Here is a 25318-nt window from a genome sequence, read left to right as displayed (position 1 = left end):
TTAATAGTCAAAAGTAGATAAAATTAGCTCTTAGCAAAGGCATTTACAAAGCATTTGCTATATATATATACTCATTTGCTTAGGATCTCCCCCAAAATAGGAGCATTAGGGTTTTCTTTAGAAATGATACTTCTCATACAATGTGGGGATCAGGTATAGGATAACTGTTATTTCCTTCATTACAAAAAAAACCCACATAAGGTATAAGGGATGCAAAAACATACATGAATAAATACAGAAAATATAAAACACTCCAAAGACCTCTTGTATTTATTATACTCCTCCAGAAGGTAAAGATCCTTTGTGGGACTGCTGAACAAATATTTTCACATTCACCTCAGACCTGTCTGTCTAAGCAATTCACAAAGTCCACATGACTGGGTCGGCACCTGACTGAGGAACTCTTAAAACTTCCTTTTTTTTCTTCTGTTAGTGTTTAACATTGACAATTTCTCTATCATTAAATAAAAATATTAGAGCCTTCTAAAAGTGGAATGTGCCACCTCAGGAGGGAGTGAGGTTCTATCACAGGAGGTTTTCAAGCAGAGACTTGAATGGCTACCTGCTCATTACGGGGGGAAGGAGCAGGTCATATTACTCAAGTACAAGCAATTCTGCTCAGGTAAAAGCTGGAGTATATATATCTGTATTCCTCTTCTAACTTCAGATTCCATTTCAATGACTAAGCATCCTTTTTTAAAAGGCTCATGGATGCTCCTTAATTTTTTTTTACAACACTATCACTTCCCAATGACTCTTCCATCTAATAGATCCTTCCCTTGTATACATAAGTACAGTCAAGCAAAGGAAAAAAAAAATGAACACATTCACTACCCCAAAAAAGGTTTGCCTCATTCCACACCAAGTGTCCATGACCTCTCTGCTAAAAGCTAGAAGGAATGAATAAACATTTCCTAAGAAATTCTTGGTAACTCTAAGGAAATTACATTCCATTATCTACTTTTTCTCTCCTCATTTCTTTGCTCTTTACCTGATTTTTCTCTCCCATACACCACCCAGTAGCAATACCAGCTTTCATGAAAAGAACACAGCAGTGGGAGACATGCTTGCCTAAAGTGAGACTGTGTCCTTCATTAGCATCTCTTGCTTTTCTATTTATTTTTATGAACACAAGTCAGCAACTAACCATAGTGAGGAAAGGACATTCTTGGCTTGGCAATTACCTTGTGAGTTTTAAGTTCTCATGCATTCCCAGTTACCAATGGAATGAAGCAATGCTATGTGCTTGCTCTTTGTCTTTTAAGCATAATGTTTTCAGCAATGTTATTAGATGCCTTTGACGAGGACAAAAACAGCATCAAGGTCAGCTATGACACTGATTATAAATTATTTAACTTGAAAAAGCTACAAGCCTAAACTAAAGTGGAGAGTTGGTGCACATTTTTTGTTTGCAGATGACTGAGCACTCAATGTAGCCTCTGAGGTCAAGATGCAACAAAGCATGGATTGATTCTCTGCTGCTTGTGCTAATTTTGGTCTAACAATCAACGCCAAGAAAACACAGCCATCACCACACCATTTATCTGTGTAACCATTAGTTACAGCAAATGGAGAAATTTTGCATACTATGAATGAATTCACTTACCCTGGAAGTATATACTTTCCAGGGATGTCCACATATATGATGAAATTGATACATGCATTGCCAGAGCTAGCTCAGTGTTTGGGAGGCTCTGAAGGAAAGTGTGGGAAAGAAGAGGTATTATGCTGCCTACCAAACTGAAGCGGTGCTGACCTCGTTGTATGTCTATGAAACCTGGACAGTACACCAGTGCCATGCCAGGAAACTGAATCACTTCCATTTGAATTGTCTTGGGAAGATTCTGAAGATCACCTGGCAAGACAAGGCACTGGACATTGTGGTCCTTTCTTGAACTGAACTGACAAGCATTCAAACTATACTACAGAGATCACAACTCTGATGGGCTGGCCACATAGCCTGAATGCCAAACATATGTTTGCCTGAAAGACTCTTTTATGGAGGACTCACACAAGGCAAGCGCTCACATGGAGGTCAGAGGAAGCAATATAAAGACTCTATAAAGGTCTCTCTGAAGAACCTTGGAATCGATTTGTGGCATAGGAGACACTGGCAGAAGACTGTCCAGGATGGTATGTCTGTATCAAAAAGGTGCTGTACTCTATGAGCAAAGCAGAATTGAAATAGTTTAAAAAACACATGAGATGCACAAATTTAGAGACATCTTCACTCCAAATATTCATGTGGACTATTTGTGTCTGACCTGTGGTAGAGCATTCTAAGCTCATATTGGTCTGATCAGACACAATCGGACACACTGTACCTTGACTCCAACATAGTGATGTCATTTTGGTCTTCTTCATGAGCAAAGGACAGCAACCACCATACATTACTCAGAGAAATAACAATATGGATATATTTTTATTTAGATAAATAATGGAATAAAGTTTTATATCTTAGTACAATATATGCTAGATGGTAGAATTCTTTGTTGTTTATAGATCTTACTAATTTCCATGTCACATTACCAACATATGGATATATTATTGGAGGAACCAAAGAGTATAAATCTTGATATTTTTATTCTAAATGAGACTAAAAGAAGGAAATTGCAGTTAAATGGAAGAATGACCTACAGGTTCTCTTTGGAAGATAAAATTTTAAAAGTTAAGAAAGTTGATTTAATCATATGTACAAAAGCAACAAGAAACATTTGGTCATTTCATATTGCAGTGGTTATTATAAGTATTTGCCAAAAGACCACCATGAAAATAATTATAATTTACTTACCAACATTTGTTGTGGAGGATGATGAAGGAGAGAATCTACAAGGAATTCAATAAGGTACTCCAGATTAAATCAATGATGTTTTAATGAAATTTAATGAAATGTTGATACTTAACAATTTCAACGTAAAGGTGGGAACAGTAAAAAATATGTTGAAGAATATAGTACTTCAAGGTTTGCAAAGAGCTTTGTAAATAACATCTCATTTTATCCTCAACAACTACCTTGGGAGGTAGGTGCCATTATTATCTCCATTTTATAGATGAGAAAACTGAGGCAGGAAGAAATTAAATGACTAGGGACAGCTAGGTGGCACAGTGAATAGAGCACTGGCCCTGGAGTCAGGAGGACCTGAGTTCAAATACGGCTTCAGATACTTAACAAAAAAACTAGCTGTGTGACCTTAGTCAAGTCACTTAACCCCAAATGCCCTACCTTCCCCCCTCCAAAAAAAAAGTTAAATGACAGTTAGTAAGTGTCCGAGGCAAGATTTGAACTTAGGTCTTCCTGACTCCAGGTTCAGCACACTATCCACTGTAGCACCTTGGCTTACCATAAAATATGGTAGAAGAGAATAAGGAATAAGACTTAACAAACACTTGTAGATAACACAGAAGCCTCATGCATATGTATCACAAATACTCTCTTCAAGAAAAGAATCTGAAGAAGCTGACTGTGCTGAGCACTGAAGAATATCACCAAAATATTGAAAGATTATAATTTAACTGACAGGAAATTACTTGTTACCAACGTGAGAGTCATTCCTAAATCAACTGTCAGTGTATACTCAGACCACAGACTTAGATTAAAGATAAAAAAATGCAAAACTTAAAAATGAGAAAAATATATGGCATGGAATGAAAACATTATTCTCATCTATAGATGATGAAAAATTGGATATGCACAGAGGAAAGGGCATAGACATGGACAATAATAATTTCAAACAGAAGTCATCTGTTTAATAGATGTTTCATAAAATCAAGAAAAGGAGACATAAGAACCTAAAAAGTGCTCTAGCCTGCCATCACTTGCCATCAGAGAGATAGGGTGGCCAAATGCAACCCAGATTTAGAATATGAACTTGCTCTTAAAATATTACAGAGAATGATGGTGGAAGATTATGAGTATTATTGCCTCCCTCCACCACTGAGAAAAACAATGGAGGGCAAAGTCAATTTAAAGAAAATTGGATCAGAGATCTAACTAAGTCAAGAAATCCTAAGGGCACTTAAGGATGAAATTGGAAGGACAACAAGCAGAAGAAAATAGAAAAAAATATCTGCAAAGATTTTCATAATACACATGATTAGAGAAAGGAGAGAGGGAAAGGGGGGGGAGAGAGAGAGAGAGACAGAGACAGAGAGAGAGACAGAGACAGAGAGACAGAGAGAGACAGAGACAGAAACAGAGAGACAGAGAGAAAGGAGAGGAGGAGGAGGAGTAGCAATATTATTAAAGAAAGTAAAGTCTGTAATAGCAGCTGGATTAGACTAAATGTGTGTGACATACACTCTACATGGTTTCCTTATCCATTCAGGAAGAAAGCTGTTACTGGATAACCTAGCCAAAAGTTTGATTTAGTTTTGAGTTAGTCATCGGCTAATGTGTTATTTGAGTTGTCAGGGTCTCTTTTAGTCTCACAAGCACATTCACTTAGTATAGACACTTTTGAATATAGCCTGAAGTATTTCCACTGGCCACCAGAGGGTATTCAAGTCTGAAAATACCTGGGCTGCTCCCCCAAACTTAGTAAAATAAATCCAAACTTGATGGGGAAGTGACTTTATCATTTTCTTCTTTTAATTACTCCTGGCTGGCCAAGTTTAATCTAGTCCAAGAGATGAAATAAAATATTAAAATTTAAACTATACAATTTATATCTTGGTTCATACCCTGACTCCTCTGGGTATATTTCATGTTCTCAGGTTGCTTCCTTCAGCACTCATAGCAAACAGTAAGCTACCACAAAGTTTTGGTATTAAACTCTCCATGACATGAGATTTTGTTGAGGCAGGAAATTCCATTTGGGTCGATCCCTCCCAGCAAACTTCTGGGAAAATATGCAGAAGTTACATAGGCTAGTCAGGCAAGAATGAATTGTAATCTGTATTATTGGAGGGAATATTCACTTCAGTGAGATTATAGATCTATTTGAGTATATACACAGGAGCATTTCCTAACAGATGGAGTTCTGTTACCAAAAAACTTGTAAGGTGAATACATAAATTTATCTTCCCCTCCTCCACTTCATAGTATTTTATTTTTTCCATGTAAAATATCATGTAAAGATAGTTTTCAATATTTGTACATCCATTTTTATAAGATTTTGAGTTCCAAATTTTTCCCCCTCCCTCTCTTCCCCTTTCCTCAAGACAGCAAACAATCTGATATAGGTTATACGTGTATAATCTTGTTAAACATATTTACACATTAGTCATGTTGTGAAAGAAGAATCAGAACTAAAGGGAAAAACCAAGAGAAAGAAAAAAACTTTAAAAAAAAAGTGAAAATAGTATGCTTCAATCTGCAATCAGACTCTATAGTTCTTTTTCTGGATGTGGATAGCATTTTCCATCACAAGTCTTTTGGAATTGTCTTGGATTACTGTATTTCTGAGAAGAGCTAAGTTTATCATAGTTGATCATCTCACAATGTTTCTGTTACTGTGTTTCTGTTACTGTGTACAATGTTCTTGTTCTGCTCACTTCACTCAACAGGTTTTGTGTATGTGTGTTTTGCTTTTTTACAAATCCTCTACACGTTTTTCTGAAATCTGTCCACTCATCATTTCTTATAGTACAATAGTATTCCATTCCATTCATATATGACATGTTCAGTCATTCCCCAATTGACAGGCATCCCCTCAATATCCAATTTTTTGCCAATCACAAAAAGAGCTGCTATAAATATTTTTGCACATGTGGGTCTTTTCCCCTTTTTATGATTTCTTTGGGATATAGACCTAGTAGTGGTATTGCTAGATCAAAGAAGATGCACAGTTTTATAGCCCTTTGGACATAGTTCCAGATTGCTCTCCAAAATGGTTGGATCAGTTCACAACTCTACCAATAATGCATTAGTGTTCCAATTTTCCCATATCTTCTTCAACATTTTTCATTTTCCTTTTCTGTCATATTAGCCAATCTGAGGTGGTACCTCAGAGTTGTTTTAATTTGCATTTCTCTAATCAATGGTGATTTAGAGCATTTTTATATGACCATAGATAGTTTAATTTCTTCATCTGAAGACTGTTCATATTTTTTTTAACAGTTTATCAATTGGGGAATGACTTTTAGGTTATAAATTTGACTCAGTTCTCTATATATTTTAGAAACAAGGCCTTTGTCAGAAATACTGGCTGTAAATATTTATCTTTTCCCTTAAATTACAATGCTTACCTGGCAGTGGTGATCACAAAGATGGTTTCTTCAGGACAGGACTCACTCAGTGCACTTAGTTCTAATGGATCACCTCCTGAGATTTCCACAAATGTGGGGAACTCAACTGAATAATTTGTGGTAGTTGGGGACTGCGTTTGTGCTCTCCCCTGGGAAAAAAATCTAAATAGTTTTTAGGCCTTACTAAAACATGTTGATATTTTCAATAACAGTAAGAATATTTATATTTCTAAAAGAATATTTATGCCATGTCTTCTTGTGCCTTAGAGCAACAAAAGTAGAGAATTAGAAAAGATATATATATATATATATATATATATATAATTTTTGTTCCCTGTGATAGCAGTGCCACTAGATTCCATCTTTTAAAAAAAAGTCATGTAGAGGACAACACAATTATGTTTTATTGTACCTCGTCAGGCACATGTTGGCCTGGTCATGGTTGAAGAGAATACAATAAGACTCAAGCTAGAAAAAATGAAAACTGATATACATCAGATTGGCCTTGGGTAGGAGTTGTGAATGAATCTAATGGAACACTTATTCTGGTACCTATCTTCTGACAGAACTCCCACAGAGGCAATGACTTCTTAGCCACTGATGACTTTTGTAGCATCTTAGCAAAGTGTTGTTTCCCCCCTCCCCATCTCCATAACCTCACTCCCTTGACTTTTCTGTACATTTCCATAGGAATTCTGGTGTACAAAGTCTGACTCTTATGTAGCCTACAAGGAAGTGAGAAAAAGTATTCAAAACTTGGTTTTGTGTAACCCTATTTTATATACAAACTCTGTGGGCAGGAAATGAACTCTGCAGCAGGTGTCTATCCTTTTGGAGAAATAAAGGCCTGTGAAAAACAGCTGTTATAGGACAAATCATTGAAAAATAGTAGGGGTTCATGCAAGAGTAGACAAAACACTGGATTAAAGTCTCTGAATGCTTCTCCTCCAGGCTCCTGTGGGGTAATAGATAGAGAGCTGGTCTTGGAACCATGAGGATTTGGGTTCAACCACTTTTCACATGTGCTGGTTGTGTGAGCATGGAGAAGTAAGCTCTTTGTCTTTTAGACACTCTAGTCTAAGGCAATAAGTTGCAGAGAAGGTGCCAACTTCCCTTGGTAGATACCATTACCTGGGAATTCCTTATGTTAATGAAATCATAGGCCAGTTCCTATTCCCTATAGTTCTTTTATAATTCAAGAACTTATTTTACTATTATGAATGTTAATAATAACATTTCTGGAGCATTTTGAAATTTACAAAACACTTTCCTAACAACAACCTTGTGAGGCAGGTAATATTTAAGTGCTTCCCTATCAAGTGGCCTCTTAGAATCGATTTTTTTCCATTTTATTTTATTTTTCAATTAGTAATTATTTATTTTTCTCTTCTTCCTGCCCCATTACTAATTTTGAAGAAAAACAAAACCCTTGTAAAAATATGCATAGTGAAGCAAAACTAATTCCCACTTTGTCCATGCTCCAAACTGCATGTCTTGTTCTGGGTCTTGAATACACTACTTCTTTGACAGGAGATGGGTAGGGCTCTGGAATCATTCTTGGTAACTGAATTGATCAAAACTCTTAAATCTTTCATAGTTGTGTGTCTTTACAATATTGGTGTTGTATAAATTGTTCTCCTGGTTCTGCTCATTTCACTCTGTGTTGGTTTATACAAGTCTTCCTAAGTTTCTCTGAATCCATCCATTTTGTCATATCTCGTGTCATTATGCCATTACATTCATATGTTGTAATTTGTTCAGCCATTACTCACTTGATGGGCACTCCCCTCAGTTTTAGCTCTTTTCCATTACAAAAAGAGCTGCTAAAAATCTTTTTATATATATCTAGATCTAGTAGGGGTCTATTGTAGGGCTGTAGACCTAGTAGAAGTCTATTGCTGGGTCAAAGGTCTGTACAGTATAGTGACTTTGGGGACATGGTTCCGGATTGCTTTATGGAATATCTAGGACAGGTGTGGGGAACCTGTGACCTTGAGGTCACATGTGACCTTGGCTTGTGACCTTTTGACTGAGTCTAAGTTTTACAGAACAAATCCTTTTATTAAGGGGATTTGTTCTGTGATGTTTGGATTCAGTCAAAGAGCTGCACTTGAGGACCTAGAGGACTACATGTGGTCTCAAGGCTGCAGGTTCCCCACCCCTGATCTAGAATAATTCACAACTCTACCAGCAATCTATTAATGTGCCTATTTTTCCACAGTCTTTCCAACATGTGTCATTTTTGTCAATTTTTCCAAACTGTTGGGTGGGAGATGGAACCTGAGTTGTTTTAATTTTATCTAATTATTTGAAGCATGTTTTCATATAGTTGTTGATAACTTGGATCTCCTCTTTTGAGGCCTTACCTATTCATATCCTTTGGCCATTTATCGGTTGGGGAATGGAGCCTTTAGACTTGAAAGCTTGATTTCATGTCTCTTAAGTAAACCACTGTGACTGAGCCTTTAGTGTGTCAAAATGTGCTGAAATGACCATGTATACTTATCCTCACTTTCAGCCTCCCCACTTGCCTTCATCAGGTAAGCCAATAGCTCTTCATATAGATGTAGAAGTTCTGGAATTTGAGACCTGGGACTTTCAGAGATGTTCACACAATTCTTCTTTGAGAGTTCTTGAGATCAGAACAAAGGAAAACTGATTTGAACAAGTTTTGTTACACTGATTTTAGGCCTTTTTATCTTTTTTGCTTTTTTTTTTGGAGGGCAGTTGGGGTTAAGTGACTTGCCCAAGGTCACATGGCTAGTTTTTGTGTTAAGTGTCTGAGGCCAAATTTGAACTCAGATCCTCCTGACTCCAGGGCTGGCGCTCTATTCAGTGTACCACCTAGCCACCCTTAGGTCTTTTTATTTAGGTTTAGCTTAAGAGGAGCTTAAAGATTTGTTCTCTTCATTAATCTCCCTTCATCTGTCCAAGTGATTTTTTTTACCAAAGTGTCTAACAGTATTATCTCTCTTCTTGATAAACTCCAGTCTATCACCTCTAAGATCAAATATAAAACCCTCTGTTTGGTATTCAAAGCCCTTTCCTACCTTTCCAGTCCTCCTACACCTTATTCCCTCTCACATACTCTGCTATCTAATAATCCTGGATCCTTTGCTGTTCCTTGCACAAGAAAATCCATCTCCTGACTCTGGGCATTTTCATTAACTGTCCCCCCGTGTCTGGAATGTTCTCCCTCCTCATCTCCTCCTCTTGCCTCCCCTGGCTTTCCTTTAAGCTAATATCTCTACAAGGAGATCTTCCTGATCCCCCTTGATGCTAGTGCCTTCTTTCTGTTGATCATCTCCAATTTATTCTTCATATTTCTTGTTCTCACATAGTTATTGTTATTCTGCTTTTTCCATTAGACTGAGGTCCTTGAGGAGAGACTACCTTTTGCCTTTCTTTGTATCTCTACTGTTTAGCACAGTTCTTGGCATATAGAAGCTACTTAATAAATGTTTGTTGACTGACTGCAGTGGAACAAATATTGACTTTGGAGTCAAAAGATCTTAGTTTGAATCCTGCTAAGCCACAAGTTATCTATGTGAAATTGGGTAATTCACTTTCCTACCCTGGGCCTCAATTTTCTCTTCTGTAAATGGAACGAATAACTTTTTTTTTTCCTTTTTAGAAGGGGAAGGCAGGGCAGTTGGGGTTAAGGGACTTACCCAAGGTCACACAGCTAGTAAGTGTTGTGTCTGAGGCTGGATTTGAACTCAGGTCCTCTTGACTCCAGGGCCAGTTCTCTATTCACTGCGCCACCTAGCTGCCCCAAACAGGTAACTTTTTTTTCCCTCATTTTTTTTTTAAAGCAATTAGGGTTAAGTAACTTGCCCAAGGTTACACGGCCAGTTTGTGTGGGTGTTAAGTATCTGAGGCCAGAACCGATCCCGGGTCCTCCTGACTCCAGGGCCGGTGCTCTTACTCACTGTGCCACCTAGCTGCCCCACCCTCATTTTTTTAAATTAAATTTTATGTTTATTTTTAATTTACATTATTCATTTCCACAAGATTTTGAATTACAAATTTTCTCCCCATCTTTCCTCTACCCATCACCCCAAAACAGCAATCCCACTGAATACCCTCTCCCCCAATCTGCTCTCTCTATATCCTCCCTCATCTGCCCTCTGACTTTCCAGTAGGGCAAGATGGATCTCTATGCCCCAGTGCCTGTATATCTTATTTCCTACTTGCATGTAAAAAAAAAAAGATTATATAAAAAAAAAAATATTTTATATTTTTAAATATTTTTTTTTTTTTTTAAAACATTTGATTTTAAAACTTTGAATTCCTGATTCTTTTCCTTCCTCCCTCCTCACCCACTTTTACTGGAAAGATAAGCAATTCAATATAGGTTGTACATCTGTAGCTACGTAAAATATTTCCATAGTGGATATATTGTGAAAGACTGACTATATTTCCCTCCATCCTATCCTGCCCCCCACTTGTTCTATTCTCTACTTTGACCCTGTCCCTTTTTTTTTTTAAAGCAATTGGGGTTAAGTAACTTGCTCAAGGTTACATGGCCAGGTGTTTCTGGGTGGATGCTAAGTGTCTGAGCCCAGATTCAATCCCCCAGGTAATCCTGACACTAGGACCGGTGCTCTTACTCACTGTGCTACCTGGCTGCCCCTGACCCTGTCCCTTTTCAAAAGTGAGTGCTTCCAACTTTCCTCCCCCACCAACCTGCCCTCCCCTCCATCATCCCCCCCTCTCATCCCTTTCCCCCCTACTCTTCTGTAGGGTGAATATCCTATTTATTATGTATGTTGTTCCCTTCCTAAGCCAAATTCAATGAGAGTAAGGTTGACTCATTCCCTTTTGCCTTCCTATTCTTTCCCTCCATTGTAACAGTTTTCCCTTGCCTCTTCTATATGAGATAATCTACCGCATTCTGTCTCTCCCCATCTCCTCTCATTACATTCCTCTCTCGCCTCTCAATTTCACCTATTACCGTGTTTCCCTGATAAGTCTTATTATTTTTTTGGACAGAAAAACACCAGAGGGCTTATTTTCAGGGGAGGGCTTATTTTAATGAACATTGACAGCAATTTTAATAAACAGGTAAATGTGAACAAAAAAATGTACCTTTATTCAATAATGAATTCAATAAAGAACAGGATGATGCGCTCACTGCTGCAGCTCTGATTGGATGCATCTCGGAGCGCGGCGTGCATTTCACCTGGGGGGGGGGAATGGTGCATACAGAGGGTACCATAATGTAGCGTGTAGCGCAGGGGATCACCTTCACTACAGTATCAATCTCAATAAGGCTTATTTTTGGGGGAGGGCTTATTTTAGAGGAATCTTACACAGTAAGGGGAGGGCTTATTTTCGGGATAGGTCTTATTATCGGGGAAGCACGGTAAGTGTCATCCCTTCCTATTCAATTGGTCTTGTGCCCTCTGTCTATGTATACCTGTACATATATATATACACACTCACATATGTATTCATACGCCCATATACCCTCCTATATAGACATATATATGTATACATATATATATGTGTGTGTGTGTATTTATATATATTTATATTCCCTTCAACTACTCCCATACTGAGAAAAGTTTCATAAGTTACAATTGTCATTTTTCCATGTAGGAATGTTAATAGTTCAACTTTGATAAGTTCCTTATGATTTCTTTTCCCTGTTTACCTTCTTATGCTTCTCTTCCTTCTTGTATCTGAATGTCAAATTTTCTATTCAACTCTGTTTTTTTCATCATGAATGCTTGAGAGTCCTCTATTCCATTCATTAACCATATTTTCCTCTGAAACATGATACTCAGTTTTGCTGGGTGGGTGATTTTTGGTTTTAATCCCAACTTGTTTGACCTCCAGAATATCATATTCCAAGCCCTTCGATCCCTCAATGTAGAAGCTGCCAGGTCCTGAGTTATCCTGATTGTGTTTCCACAATATTCAAATTGTTTCTTCCTGGCTGTTTGTAATATTTTCTCTTTGATCTGGGAATTCTGGAACCTGGCTATAATATTCCTAGGAGTTTTCTTTTTGGGATCTTTTTCAGGAGGTGATTGGTGGATTCCTTCAACCTCTATTTTGTCCTCTGGTTTTATAACATCAGAGCAATTTTCCTTGAGAATTTCTTGAAGGATGATTTCTGGGTTCTTTTTTTGATCATGGCTTTCAGGTAGTCCAATAATTTTTAAATGATCTCTCCTGGATCTATTTTCCAGTTCAGTGGTTTTTCCCATGAGATATTTCACATTGCCTTCTATTTTTTCATTTGTTTGGATCTGTTTAATAGCATCTTGATTTCTCATAAAGTCACTAGCTTCCATTTGCTCCAATCTAATTCTGAAGGAATTGTTCTCCTCAGTGAGCTTCTGAGATTCTTTTTCCATCTGGCAAATTTGACTCTTTAAGGCATTCTTCTCCTCATTGCCTTTTTGAGCCTCTTTTGTCATTTGAGTTAGTCTACTTTTTAAGGTGTTATTTTCTTCAGTCAGTTTGTTGACTCTCTTTTCATGATTTTTTTGCATCATTCTCATTTCTCTTCCCTATTTTTCCTCCACTTCTCTTATTTGGTTTTCATTGGTATAATACCTATTCAGTGAATACCCTCTCCCCCAATTTGCTCTCTCTATATCCTCCCTCATCTGCCCTCTGACTTTCCAGTAGGGCAAGATGGATCTCTGTTAATACCTTAAGAAGGTATTAATCCTTCTTAAGCTCCTCTATGGATTGTAAGCAGCTTATTCTTTTGTTGGAAGCTTTTGGTGCAGGAGTTTTGACTTTGTTGTCTTCCTCCTGCTCCATGCCTTGATCCTTTTTGTCCCCAAAAAAAGGAATCCAAAGTTGGACCACTGTGCTTGTCCCACCTCCCCCACTTGCTCATGTTGCCACTCAGCCACTTGACTCTTGAGTTTTTTTGTCACAGTAGAACGCTGCTGTCAGAGTGGAGAGCTTTGTCCCAAATCGCTGGGATTTTCTCAGTTGCTGGAGCTATTAGTTGGGTGCCCTCTCAGAAGCCTCCACTGCCTCTGACACACTGTCATGCACCCCAGGACAGGGATCCATATCCAAGCAGGTTAAAGCAAGAGCGATTACCCCTTAGACTGGTTGCTTGGTTCCTCTACAATAGCTCTTAAGCAGCCATGCGGCTGTGGTCGCTGTGCCTCAGCTGCTTCTCCCTCTGGGGGCAGAAGCCAGACTACTTCCCAAAGTCCATTGACCTCTCAGTTTTTCTTTGGCATTTATGGGTTGATAATTCTGGATACTGCCACAGCCGCTGGTGATCTACTCTCCTGATGTCCCTCTAGCCATGGCTAAAACCTCAGGCTCACTCAGGACTGGACTCAGCTCCCAGAGCTCTGTGAAGGCCCTTTCCTGCTGGCCTGCTGGGCTGACTTCAGCGGAGGTTAGTTTCTCTCTGTCACCTTGTAGGTTCTGTAGCTCCAAAGTTTGTTTAGAGTCATTTTTTACATGTATTGGAGGAGGTAGAAGTGGAAGCCACACAGAAGTCCTGTTTCTACTCCACCACCTTGGCTCTACCAAATGGGTAACTTTTAAGGTCTCTCTTAGCTCTAAATAGCTGACCCTAAATCATTTAACTTCTCTGGGCTTCAGTCTTCCAATCAGGTAGTTGCACTAAAGGGTCTCTCAAGTCTCTTCTTGTTGCAGATCTCACTCTAGATCTATGATCTTATAACCAGCATTTCAGTGTCATTTATACCATGGTTTATTCAATATGGCACAGACTAAAATTTGGTGAAAGCTTTGTAATGCCTTAACATAGACAAACTCTTGCCTAGCTGAAGGCCTAAGACTAAGGTACAGACTATACCTTGAGTTTGGTGGCAAAATTTTCTTGGAATATACAAGCATGGTACAAAAAATTTTGCAGACCCCAGACACTGATAAGGTTGTCATGGGGGGAAAACAGCAACAATATTCTAATCTTTGATCTGCTCTTATCAGAGTAGGTATATCCTGATCTTATGAGGTTACTGAGGTTTTAAAAAATCAGGTCCTTTGTAAAGAGCCACTGTCAGCCAATAATAAACTATCAAGATACTTTAAAACTAGAAGTGTTCTGTATGTGGTTTTCATTTTTCCAGAGCAAAGTGAACATTTTCTTTGGGCATGGCAGGGAGAGGCCTAGTATAAATTCTGGAGTCAAGGAAGAGGTTATCAAGTTTTCTCAACACCTAATTCTGACTTTCCAACGTTTATGGCTTTGGAGTTTTACTCTCATAACCTCACTTTAAGAATATGTGTTTTTGTTACTATTTTGAAAAGTAAGAGATCCTCCTGTCTTTGTATTTTCTGGCCCTTTCTCTCCAGAGACATCTGCCACCTCCCACCATCCTTTTCCCCCTCCACAAAAAGTCCAGACAGAACATTCTAAAATCTTGGTTTATCCCATAAAGTAATTGTTTCTCTCCTCCATTATTTCTACTTTTTCCCTATAAGTGTGAAAGAGAATTATTAGGATAATCTTCAAAAATTACTTATTATTTATAATATGGATCCCTAAAAAGAGAAATAGTGTGGTATAATGAATAATGAACTGTCCTCAGAGACAGGACGTGGGTTCAAGACCTACCTCTGACAAATATGTGTTTGATACTGGGCTTGTTACCTACCTTCTTAGACTCTAAAGACTCTTAATTGTTTGAGTATGTGTCAGTTTGTATTGGTAGAAGGAGTTCCCTTATATATTAATGAAATTATAGATCTCTTCCCTATACGTAAATAATATCTAATTTACTGTAGCTGTAAATGACATGCAAATATTTCAGAAGATGTGATTCAATGATACTGGAAAATATTTTGTCATGTCTGTTATTTTGATTGAGAAAATATGGATACTGTATAAGTCTTAGTCTCCTACATAACTTATGACAGGACTTAGCATAGTATCTGACACATAGTAGGTACAATAAATGTTTTTTAGTTTTTTTTTTTCTGACCCACCAAGGGAATTAGATTTGTCTGCTAGGCCCCAACAGAGAGAACTAGGACCTACAAGGATGCACACGTGACTAGATATACTAAAGAATTTGTTAACAATTAGAGTTGTTAGGTGGCTAGGTGGCACAGTGAATAGAGTACCAGCCCTGAAGTCAGAAGGACCTGAGTTCAAATCCAGCCTCAGACAATTAACACTTACTAGCCATGCGACCTTGGGCAAGTCACTTAACCCCAATTGCTCTTCCCCCCCTTCCAAAAAGCAAAAAAAAAAAAAAAAAGAAACCCAAACCCAAAAACAAACCAATAAGAGTTGTATAATAATGGAACAAATCCCTTAGGAAGCAGTTGTGTAGAACTCTATTCAGCTCTATTGCTGAAGTTTTGAGCTCACTAGGACTGTGTTCAGTCTCGAGAGTTTGTCTCTTATCAATCAAATCTTTGCTCCCACCCAGGATTTCCTCTAGGAACGTCAGCATTTAGCTTGTGTCTAGATCTCCCCCCCCCCCCACCAAAAGGGAAAAGACCCTTAGCTCCCATGCACACACAATGAATATGACTGGTTTTATTGAAGTTGGCAAGTGTCTATAACAGAGATCTATCCTCTTGATCAAGACTATCCTCTTGAGTGATATAGTATTATCCTTGGTGGGCTTCACTTGTGAGAGGAAAGAACTCAGTTTGTCAAGTAATCAAGCAACCAACCATACTGGTTCACTTTCATCTTCCAAAGACCTATACTCTCATTCTGACTTGTCTTGCTACTTCTGGTGTGGAAAAGCACTTGGTCACTAGGGAGATGAGTAATCTACTTCTATAGTGTTCCCCTCCTCACTCAGGGGCCTTTGTCACTGCTGTGGGCTTATTGTACCATCTTGGGTTAAGCTCTTCCCTCCCCCACATCAGGCAAAGAACCCAGGTTGCCAGAGAGTTAACCCCGCTTCTTACTCCTGCACTATCCACATAATTCGATTGTACAGAGCTCCATCCAAGGAATGGTATCCATTTGTGTGGCCCCTGCTCTCCTCTATGTCCAGCCTCCTTCTTATGTGTCCTGTCTCTGTCTTACCAGATCTCCAGTCTTTGGAGTCTGTGATGTACTCTCTTTTAAAGGCCAAATTCAATAGTGAAGCTCAGGTAAATGAACTATGTGAACTCATTCATCAATGTGGTGTTGGTGAGATAATTAACCAGAACAAGGTAAGAATTAATGTCTTATCAAACAGTTGACCTCTTCCTGGGAATTTCACACCTTGCTCAGGAGAAAGTAGAGGACTAAAGGTGCCTCCAGGGGTATATTTGGGCATACTCACTACTTCTCCCTCAGTTAAAAAATTTTCAGTGCGTACAAATTACACCAGAGTACTTTTGGGCACCCTTTCTTTTGAACCTCCCTCTGAAGAAATTTGATAGTATCAGGCAACCCACTCAGTACAGCATTGTCTTGCTTCCTGAAATGTCTTCCTCAATATATTACTGTGACCGGTAGGTATTGCTATCTGGTAAGGTTACAAGGAAACAGAAAGTAAGAGCTACTCTTCAGGATCCCTGACCTTGGAATTTGGGGGCATAGTCATTCTTTCTCAACTATGCCTTCCTCATCCCACAGTCCAAGCCTTCTGCTGGACAACCTTTGGGGTGAGGGGGGAGAGAAGACAAGATGGTTCACACATTCTTCCATCTCCCTTACCAGACCACCCTGGATATTTGGCTTATGGATTTAACCTTGAGGGAAGAAGATTAATTTGCGATTTAAAATCTGCTCTTGGAAAATATATCAGAAGTGGCTTAGACCTCTGTTTTCCTTTCTCTGTACCAAATCCGAGCCATTTACTGGCTTCCTCTGTTGCAGTCCTTTGTTTGCAATTAAAAAAGATCACAGATCTCATGATCTTTAGGGCTGCTTGTAATTTTATATAAAAAACAAAGAATTAAGAATAGCTTCATGAAAAGGAAACAGTGTGTGGAAAATGCTTGCTGACAATAGCAGAGGAGGAAGAGTGAGTTAAAAATTCATCCTTTTTGCTGAGTTCAGCTTCAGTCCACTCCAGCTATAACATTTCTCTTGGGGATTTGAAGAGATAGATCAGCAAGCAGAGAGAAAGAGAGCTCAAACCATCTCACTACTTTGGATGGAGTTCCCATTCAAAGTGCCTCCTATAGTGTCCCTCTTTTCTGAATATTGCACAGAAAGCCATCATGCTGTATTACAGTAATTGTTCCTCTTGGAACAACTACCATCAAGCTTTTCAGATCAAAGTCTGTTTTTCCACCTCCTGAGTCATCATTGCATTTCTAGAGGTTCAGTGCAACCTATGAAATGTCAACTCCCATAATGTATTTCTCTGTATCCCTGAGGCACTCATGTTAGATTACAGTAGTCTAGAGAGCCAACAGCAGTGGACTTTCAGTGGTACTCTTGTCAGTTTGTAGGAGCTCTTCTCAAATAAAATATTTTGACAGAATCCCCATTAGTGAGTCTTTAATAACTCAGAAGTAATGGTAGCCACTCACCCCCAACATACAATTGTATAATATCCTTTTAGGTTCCTTGCAAAGGTCAGTTTAAAGTTAATTACTGCTGGTAGAGAAAGCTTAGGTTCCAAATAAAGTCAGTGATCCCAGAAAGTGCCCACAATATAACCCATACTAAAGTTTTAAGTTCATATACACTGGGTTCAGCCTTGGAGACTTCTCATTGTAAGGTGAGACTTCTTTCTAGCAACCCATATTTCTTTTCCTGCTTTTGGGTACGGCTGTAACGTTAATGGGATATAAGATCGTGGCCAACCATTAATAGGCCTCACATGGAGCCCATTAAGGGAAGCTTGCTTAGGGGAAGCTTGTTTGTAGGAAGGCTTTCACACCTTTTATTAATTTCTGATTAGGCACTGAGTTGAAGAGGGTTGTGATGTTCTCTGGTTCTAAAAAGGATATATATAGGCTGAGGTGAACATTTTGCTTTGGGGCTAACTCACTGAAAGAATTCTTGTGATTAGACCAGATGAGACTCTGCTTAGCCATTAAGGAGTGTCCTGTCTTTGAAAAGCCAGATGTTGGTGCTTCTCTCTCTGGTAACTATGTATGTATTGCCTTCGTTAGACAGTTGGATCTGTCTGTTGTTCTATGCTAATTTCTTAGACAGAAGTCTTGTCTGTTGGTCTTTATTTCTCTGCTTGTATTTTATCTATTTTCTTTGTTTGGATTTTCTCTGAAGTTCAGGGTCCTGATTTTTCCCCTGAACTAATGAATGTAATTTAAAAAAAGATTGCTGACCCCTTGAACAGTTATCTTTCCTACTAAGCACATCTAAGAACCCATGCTAGCAGCCATCCTGGGCATGCCAGTGTGGTTGCCATTACAACAGTTCAGTTCTAGGGGATCACTGTAAGATTGGAAGACTGTGTAGAACCTAGGCAGAGTCCCACAAGAGAAGGAAGGGGAATTATTTTTGACAATTTATGGGCTCAAGTATGAGTTAAATATATCCTGTCCTATATTTATTGATTTGTTAATCCTATTCCTTGTATGGGAGCTGAAAGCCCAAGTCCATCTCTGGGAGGTGGGTAGTATTTTTCATCATTGCTCCTCTGGAATCTTTATTGATGGTTGCACTGATCAGAATTTGTGTCTTTCAAGCTTTTAAAATGTTATTATAGTATGAATTACTTTCCTGGTTCTGTTCACTTCAATCTACATCAGTTCATACAAGTCTTCACAAGTTTCTCTGAAAACTTCTCTTTTATTATTTCTTATGGCATGAATTTATTTCACCATATTCATACACCATAATTTGCTCAGCCATTCCACAATTAATGGGCACCCCTGAATTTCCAGAGTTTTTTTTGCCACCATAAAAAGAAACAGCCCTCATTCTCATCTGTCACATAAAGAGCATAAATGGCAAGGTAATTATAGTGCTCACTGTAATAACAGCAAAACAAAGGGTGTTTATGGAATAAATAATGTATGCTCTTTACTATACTGGGCATCATTAAAGATGAAATGAAGCATCAGACACAGAGCCTCTTCTCTGACAACTTAGCCTAATTGGGAGGCAAGACATGCATATGAGACAACTAGAGAACAGAATAGAATCTGTGATAATGTAATTCAAATGGAATTCATAAGGAGGAGGGAACCAAATTAAGGGAAATATGGTGAGGTATTTCAGGAATAACTTCTGGACTTCATTAGGTCTTGTTGGCAGACTGCTTTCTGGGGACTAGAGAAGGGAGAATGGGCTTGGGTCAGGCAAGGATGTGCTCAAGCTGGCTCTGAGGGCCAATTATTGTTGACTGGATAGAACTAAGAAAGTGTTAATAGTGCAGCTTAAACTTAAAAGTTTGTTGTGGGGACTTTTCCTCTCCTGGAGAGCTGGTTGTTAAACATTGACCAGCATAGTACTGGATTCTAAGGCTACTGAATTGATCATCTTTAAAGGGCCTATATTTAATCACACAATTGAAAACCAGACCTAACAGGAAGAAATGGAAAAGTAGTCAGTAGGGAGGCAACACTTTGTTCAGCAGCTTGACTAATTTCCTTCTCTTTAGTCAGTAATATGCTAATCTCATCTGTCTCCCTTTCTTCCCAACCTCCTTGATCACAGGTTCATCTGTTATACTGCTAGTTAATAGAAAGAAGAATAAAACGAATAAAACTGTATTGTAGTGACATGGAGATGGACTGTGTTCAAATATCAAATGGTCTGTGGTCTTATTAATTCAGTAGCTTCCTCTAGAAATGCAGATCCCAATCCTTCCATGCCTTCCTATCCTTCTCATCTCATTCTTGTCCATGTTCTTCCAAATACTCATCACAGTCAGTCCACCCAGTATGCTGGAGGCCTTCTCTGCTTTTTCTCACCCTCATGAGGCTACCAGTGGAGTACTCTGGCTGTCTACTTGTCATGACCAGCCATAAGAGATAAGCATATGAATTTGTTATTCAAGCATTTTCAGTTATGTCCAACTCTTTATGACCCCATATGGGGTTTTCTTAGCAAAGACACTGGAGTGTTTGCTATTTCCCTCTCCAGATCATTTTACAGATGAGGAAACTGAAGCAAGCAGGGTTAAGTGACTTACCCAGGATCACACAACTAGTAAGTGTCTGAGGCCAGATTTTGCCAACTCCAACCCTGACACTCTATCCACTGCACCACATAACTATCCCTAACTGTATGAATAAGTATTATTAAATAATTAAGAACCACCCATGATTTATGCAGTGTGTGTGGACTGGTCTATTGGGGATAGTCCTTGAAGCATGCACAGATATTTTCTGCCTACTTATAGTTCAATAAGGTAGAAACTTTGACAAGCTGGTTTTCTAGCATGAGTCACTTGGAAATGCTAAAAACAGTCAGCAGAACAGATGATCCAGAATAGCTAAGCTGAAATTTGAGTGTGTACACAAAAGGGATGGACCACCTATCCCTCAGATTTCTTTCTTTGATGCTTTGACTGCCTGAGAGAAAGGGGAACCTGACTGTATTCCTTGATCCAGCTGCCATTTGTCCTGAGCACATGACACCTCTGTTTATTTTATTTTTTTTCTGATCTTAGGCAAATTAGTATTTCAAGATGGGAGTGCCCAGGTGATCTGGTGAGTTTGACAAATCCAGAGGTCCCATCAGGGGTCCCACCAACAGTTTGAGACAGTTAGCAGTGTGGCCCCCTGTATCAGTAGTGGTTGATGACCTAGGAAATTCCAGTATGTAAATGTGGAAAGACAGTCACCTAAGGTCTATGACGGCTTGAGGGGGGTGACACTTCTTGTGGCAGAAAGAAATGCTGGCTGTGGACTCATGACTGGCACTGTCTCTTGGAGCCCGATTTGACTGATGGTTCAATGGGGAACAATACATAAGGGGAGCTTCACAATTCCTCTACAAAGGGAGAAAATGACTTCCAGAGCCAAGAGTCAGAAGTATCCTTTTTGCAAGTGCGCCCTCTGGTCATTCCTCATGACCATTGTTCTGTAATTTAAGCTTGAACTCACTCTCCCCAGGGACAAGGGGAAAGTGTGCCCCTGCTTTTGGGGGAAGGTTTAGTACCAATTGTTTACACTACATTTTCAGGAAATCATTTTTCTAAAAGCTAATTGATATATACTGGCTAGTTGTTAATGAGGACTCGTAGGCCACATTACTAGAAGCCCCATCCCCTCAGAACTATTCCTAAAACCACAGGAAGAATCAGAGTCAGTTTCTTTCTGGGGACCCAACCTGAGAGTGTTACACTAAAAACCCAACTAGAGAGTGCGTTACACTAAATTTTTTTTTAAATCACATAAACACTATCAAAGGTAGAACTATCTTTTATAGGTCGGCATCTGGTAGAATGTAAGCCAGGTATCTCTATTGTCCCATCACCCCAGTATGACTTAATGCTTAAATAATTGATCATTTGTTTCAGAAAGTGTAGGAAAAGAGACAAAGGGACTATAATTGATTAAATAGCTAGTTATGAGAGGGCAGCTAGGTGATGAAGTGGATAGAGCACCAGGCCTGGTGTCAGGAAGACCTGAGTTCAAATCCAGCCTCAGATACTTACTAGCTGTGTGATCCTGGACAAGTCATTTAACCTTGTTTGCCTCAGTTTCTTCATCTGACTAATGAGCTGAAGAAGGAAATGGCAAGTCATTTCAGTATCTTTGCTAAGAAAACCCCAAATGTGACCATAAAGAGTTGGACATGACTGAAACAACCGAACAAGAATAATCCCAAGAATCAGCTTGTAGGCAGTCAGCTTTTTTCCTCCTAAACTCAACTTTTTTTTTCTAAAGGGAAAAGAAATCAGTTTAATGAAGATGAAAGCATTGAACCAGTAAGCAAGTGAGAAGGAATGTGGTTCTCTTTAGCCACTCTATCATCTCATCAATATGCTCTCAGTTTTTGAGGAAGGGGAAGTAAACTTTCTTCTTAGTATATACTCTGTGTATGTGTGAAGGGGTTCTCTTATAGCCTCCTCTACTCACATTCTGTGTGCATGTCTGTTGTGTGAATGGTTGTTGAGATTTATTAATGTGGTCCCCAGTATATTAATGTAGTTCCCTACATCCAATTATGTGTTCATTCTTCCTACTCAGAGAGGATCAATGACATCATGATCTTTGGGTCAAGGTGCAGTGTCTTTGACTCTGAGTGATTAGTCCAACATGAACTCGAAAGGCTCTACCACAGGTTGGGTACAAATAGTCCATTTGAACATTTGGGATGGAGATATCTCTAGATTTGCACATCTCATGATTCCTTTGTGCCCAGTGCCTTCTTTGATACAGGCATGCCAGGCTGGGCAGTTCTGTGCTAGCATCTCCCATGTCTCACAATTAATACTAAACTTTTTCAGAGAGAGCTTGAGGGTACCATTGTACCATTTCTTCTGACTTCTGTGTGAGTACTTACTTTGTGTGAGTTCCCTGTAAAATAGTCTTTTTAGGTAAATGCACATTGGGCATTCAGGCTATGCGGCCAGCCCATGGGAGTTATACTCCCTGCAGTAGAGTTTGAATGCTTGGAAGATCAGCATGATAGAGGACCCCAGTGTCTGGTGCCTTATCTCATCAGGCGATCTTCAGTGTAGTATGGGTTGTGTTTCTAGATAGATATGATCTAGACCTTTCTACCCTACTTCTCTGGGGAGATGGGATTTCCATCTTTGCAGAGGAGGATGGCTGTGACTGTGATCATTCCTTTGCTCTTTGATCTTCGAGAGGACTACTGAGCTAGAATTATTTTGTCACATATCAGATATTTGCAGACTGAGGTATGATTCTTTTGGGGGGAGGATCAGAATAAAAATTATTTTTTTTCTTTACTTCAGGGAAGGGGGAAGTGAAATAGCCCTGCTCCAGACTGTGAAGCTAATAGCTTTATATCCACTGGCTCCCTAAAACCATATCATCGGTTATAATCATGGATGGACAGAGAACAAACATTTATCAAGGCAAGTAGTAAAAGAGTAATTAGGGTGCACATACAGATTAGTTTAGGGGATAGAATATAAAACAGGATGTTCTGTAACTCAGGAATGAGGTAATGATTTCATACACTCTGAGCAGTCTCTTGGGTACTGGTGCTGGGAAATAAAGGAGCATGTTGGTGTGCTGCTACTCAGCATATGACTATGGCTTTGGGGCATCCCATCAGACATTTAAAGTCTTTTTCCTTCTCTCTGTCCCCATCTTCTCTCCTCTACCAACCGAGTCACACCTCCCTCTCTTACCTCTAGACAGTGTCTCAGGGCTGTCCTTCAAGGGACCAAGCCCACCTGGGCAGGCTGCTACACATTTAGGCTCCTTAAGGACAGGGACTGTCTTTGCTTTTGCATTTGCATTTGCATTCACAGTGCTTGGCATTTAGTAAGTCCTTAATAAATGTTTTTCATTCATTCATTCATGTATTTATTCATTGTTTTTTCTCCTTTCAAATTCATTCTTCATGTCACAGGGTCGCACTTCTCAGTGCACTACTATGATAAGGTCACCTCACTATGGAAAAAAGACTCCAGTAGCTCCCCATTGGTTAATGAAATTCCTTTTTATGACATTCAAGAGGCTTCATTATCCGGCTCTCTGACTTTTCCAAACTTACTCCATATTACATAACCTCTTATGTCAAGTGTTGCCATTGGACTTGGATGACTCTGGAGGAGAGAGTGAAGCTGACAACTTTGCACAGCTTTGCCACACTCATATCCAATTCACACACAAGTCAAGACATCGCCCTCATGATGTCATGGGTCCTCTTTGAGAACAAAGGGCAAACAACAACAACCTTTTATATACTTGATATTCCAGCCAAACTTGAACATAGACCTCCCATTACAGAATCCCAGAATCATAGTATTTTAGAGCTGGAAAGTTCTTCAGTGGCTATTGAGTCCAATTTGTGGAAAAAAAAAGATACCCACTATGAAATACCCAACAAGGAGAGATCTAGTTTCTGCTTGAAGAACCTTTCAGCGAAGGGAACTCAATTATGTTCTTTTTTTTTTGCCCTTTGGAGGGCAATTGGGGTTAAGTAACTTGCCCAAGGTTTACACAGCTAGTTTTTTTGTGTGGGTGTTAAATGTCTTGAGGCCGGAACCGAATTTGAGTCCTCCCGACTTGGGGGCTGGCGCTTTACTAACTGCGCCACCTAGTCGCCCTTAATAAATTTTTTTCTCAATTATGTTCTAATACTGTTCCTTCTGCTTTTGGAGGACTCTAAATGTCAGAAAGATTTTTGTGACATCAAGTCTAAATTTGCCTCTTTTCCAACTTTCACCACTGCTGGTTGTGCTTTCTAGGGTCAACCAGAACAAATTTAATCCTCTTTCCACAAGATAGCTCTTCGTAGGGGCGGCCAGGTGGTGCAGTAAGTAAGAGCGCCGGCCCTGGCATTGAGAGACCCGGGATCGGTTCCAGCCTCAGATACTTGGCACCCACACAAAATAACTGGCCGTGTAACCTTGAGCAAGTTACTTAACCCCAATTGCTTAAAAAAAAAAAAAGATAGCCCTTCATACACTTGAATATGTTTGTCATGTCCCCCACTGCATCTTTTCTGCTGTTGGTTAAGCATTCACAGATCCTTCTCTCAACTCTCATATTGGCATGGATTCATGACTGTTTTTGATTCATATCTGGTTATTTTGTTGATTAGAGTGCTAAAGTCTTTCTTCTGTTTTTCTCTACATTGTATAAATTGTACTTCTTGTTCTCCTCCTTTACTGTAAATCATTTCATATACAAGCCTTTTCCAAATTCTCTGACTAGGTTTACAATAGAATGTAAGCTCTATAACGGCAGGAATTATTTTCGTTTTGTCTTTGTAAGACTGGGCTTACTGTATGGTAGGTGCTCAATAGACATTAATTGATTGAACTGAACTGAATCTGTACTGCCCTATCCCCTTCTTCCTTGTCTTGCAGTTATTTGTATATATAACTTCTCCCCTCTACTAAATTGTAAGCTCCCTGAAGACAGTCTCTTATTTCCTCTTCATATCTCAGTACCTGGCACATTTCCTTGCAGACAGTTATGCCTTAAATGAATTGAAGAAGGGTGAATTTAACTTCCCATTTTTCATAACAAATGACTTGAATATTGCTTTTAAGCTAAAATTTCCTGAATTTATTCAATTTACATCTTAATTTTGTATGCACAATCAATATATTCTGCTTTTTTGGAAGTGCTTATATGAGAG

General features: G+C 39.1%; 1 non-coding gene across 1 annotated transcript; it reads left to right on the top strand.

Moving 5' to 3' along the window:
* The first annotated feature begins 6178 nt into the window (after nt 1–6178).
* Nucleotides 6179–6338, top strand: LOC138176148 (U1 spliceosomal RNA). Its single transcript, XR_011172174.1, has one exon. It is a non-coding gene; the product is annotated as a U1 spliceosomal RNA (small nuclear RNA).
* Nucleotides 6339–25318: the final 18980 nt, after the last annotated feature.

Source organism: Petaurus breviceps, unplaced genomic scaffold, assembly GCF_028583685.1.
Source record: "Petaurus breviceps papuanus isolate PSGF00001 unplaced genomic scaffold, PetGlider_PUasm1.0 81, whole genome shotgun sequence".
NCBI classification, from domain to species: Eukaryota; Metazoa; Chordata; class Mammalia; order Diprotodontia; family Petauridae; genus Petaurus; species Petaurus breviceps.
This window is presented reverse-complemented; position numbering and strand designations above follow the sequence as displayed.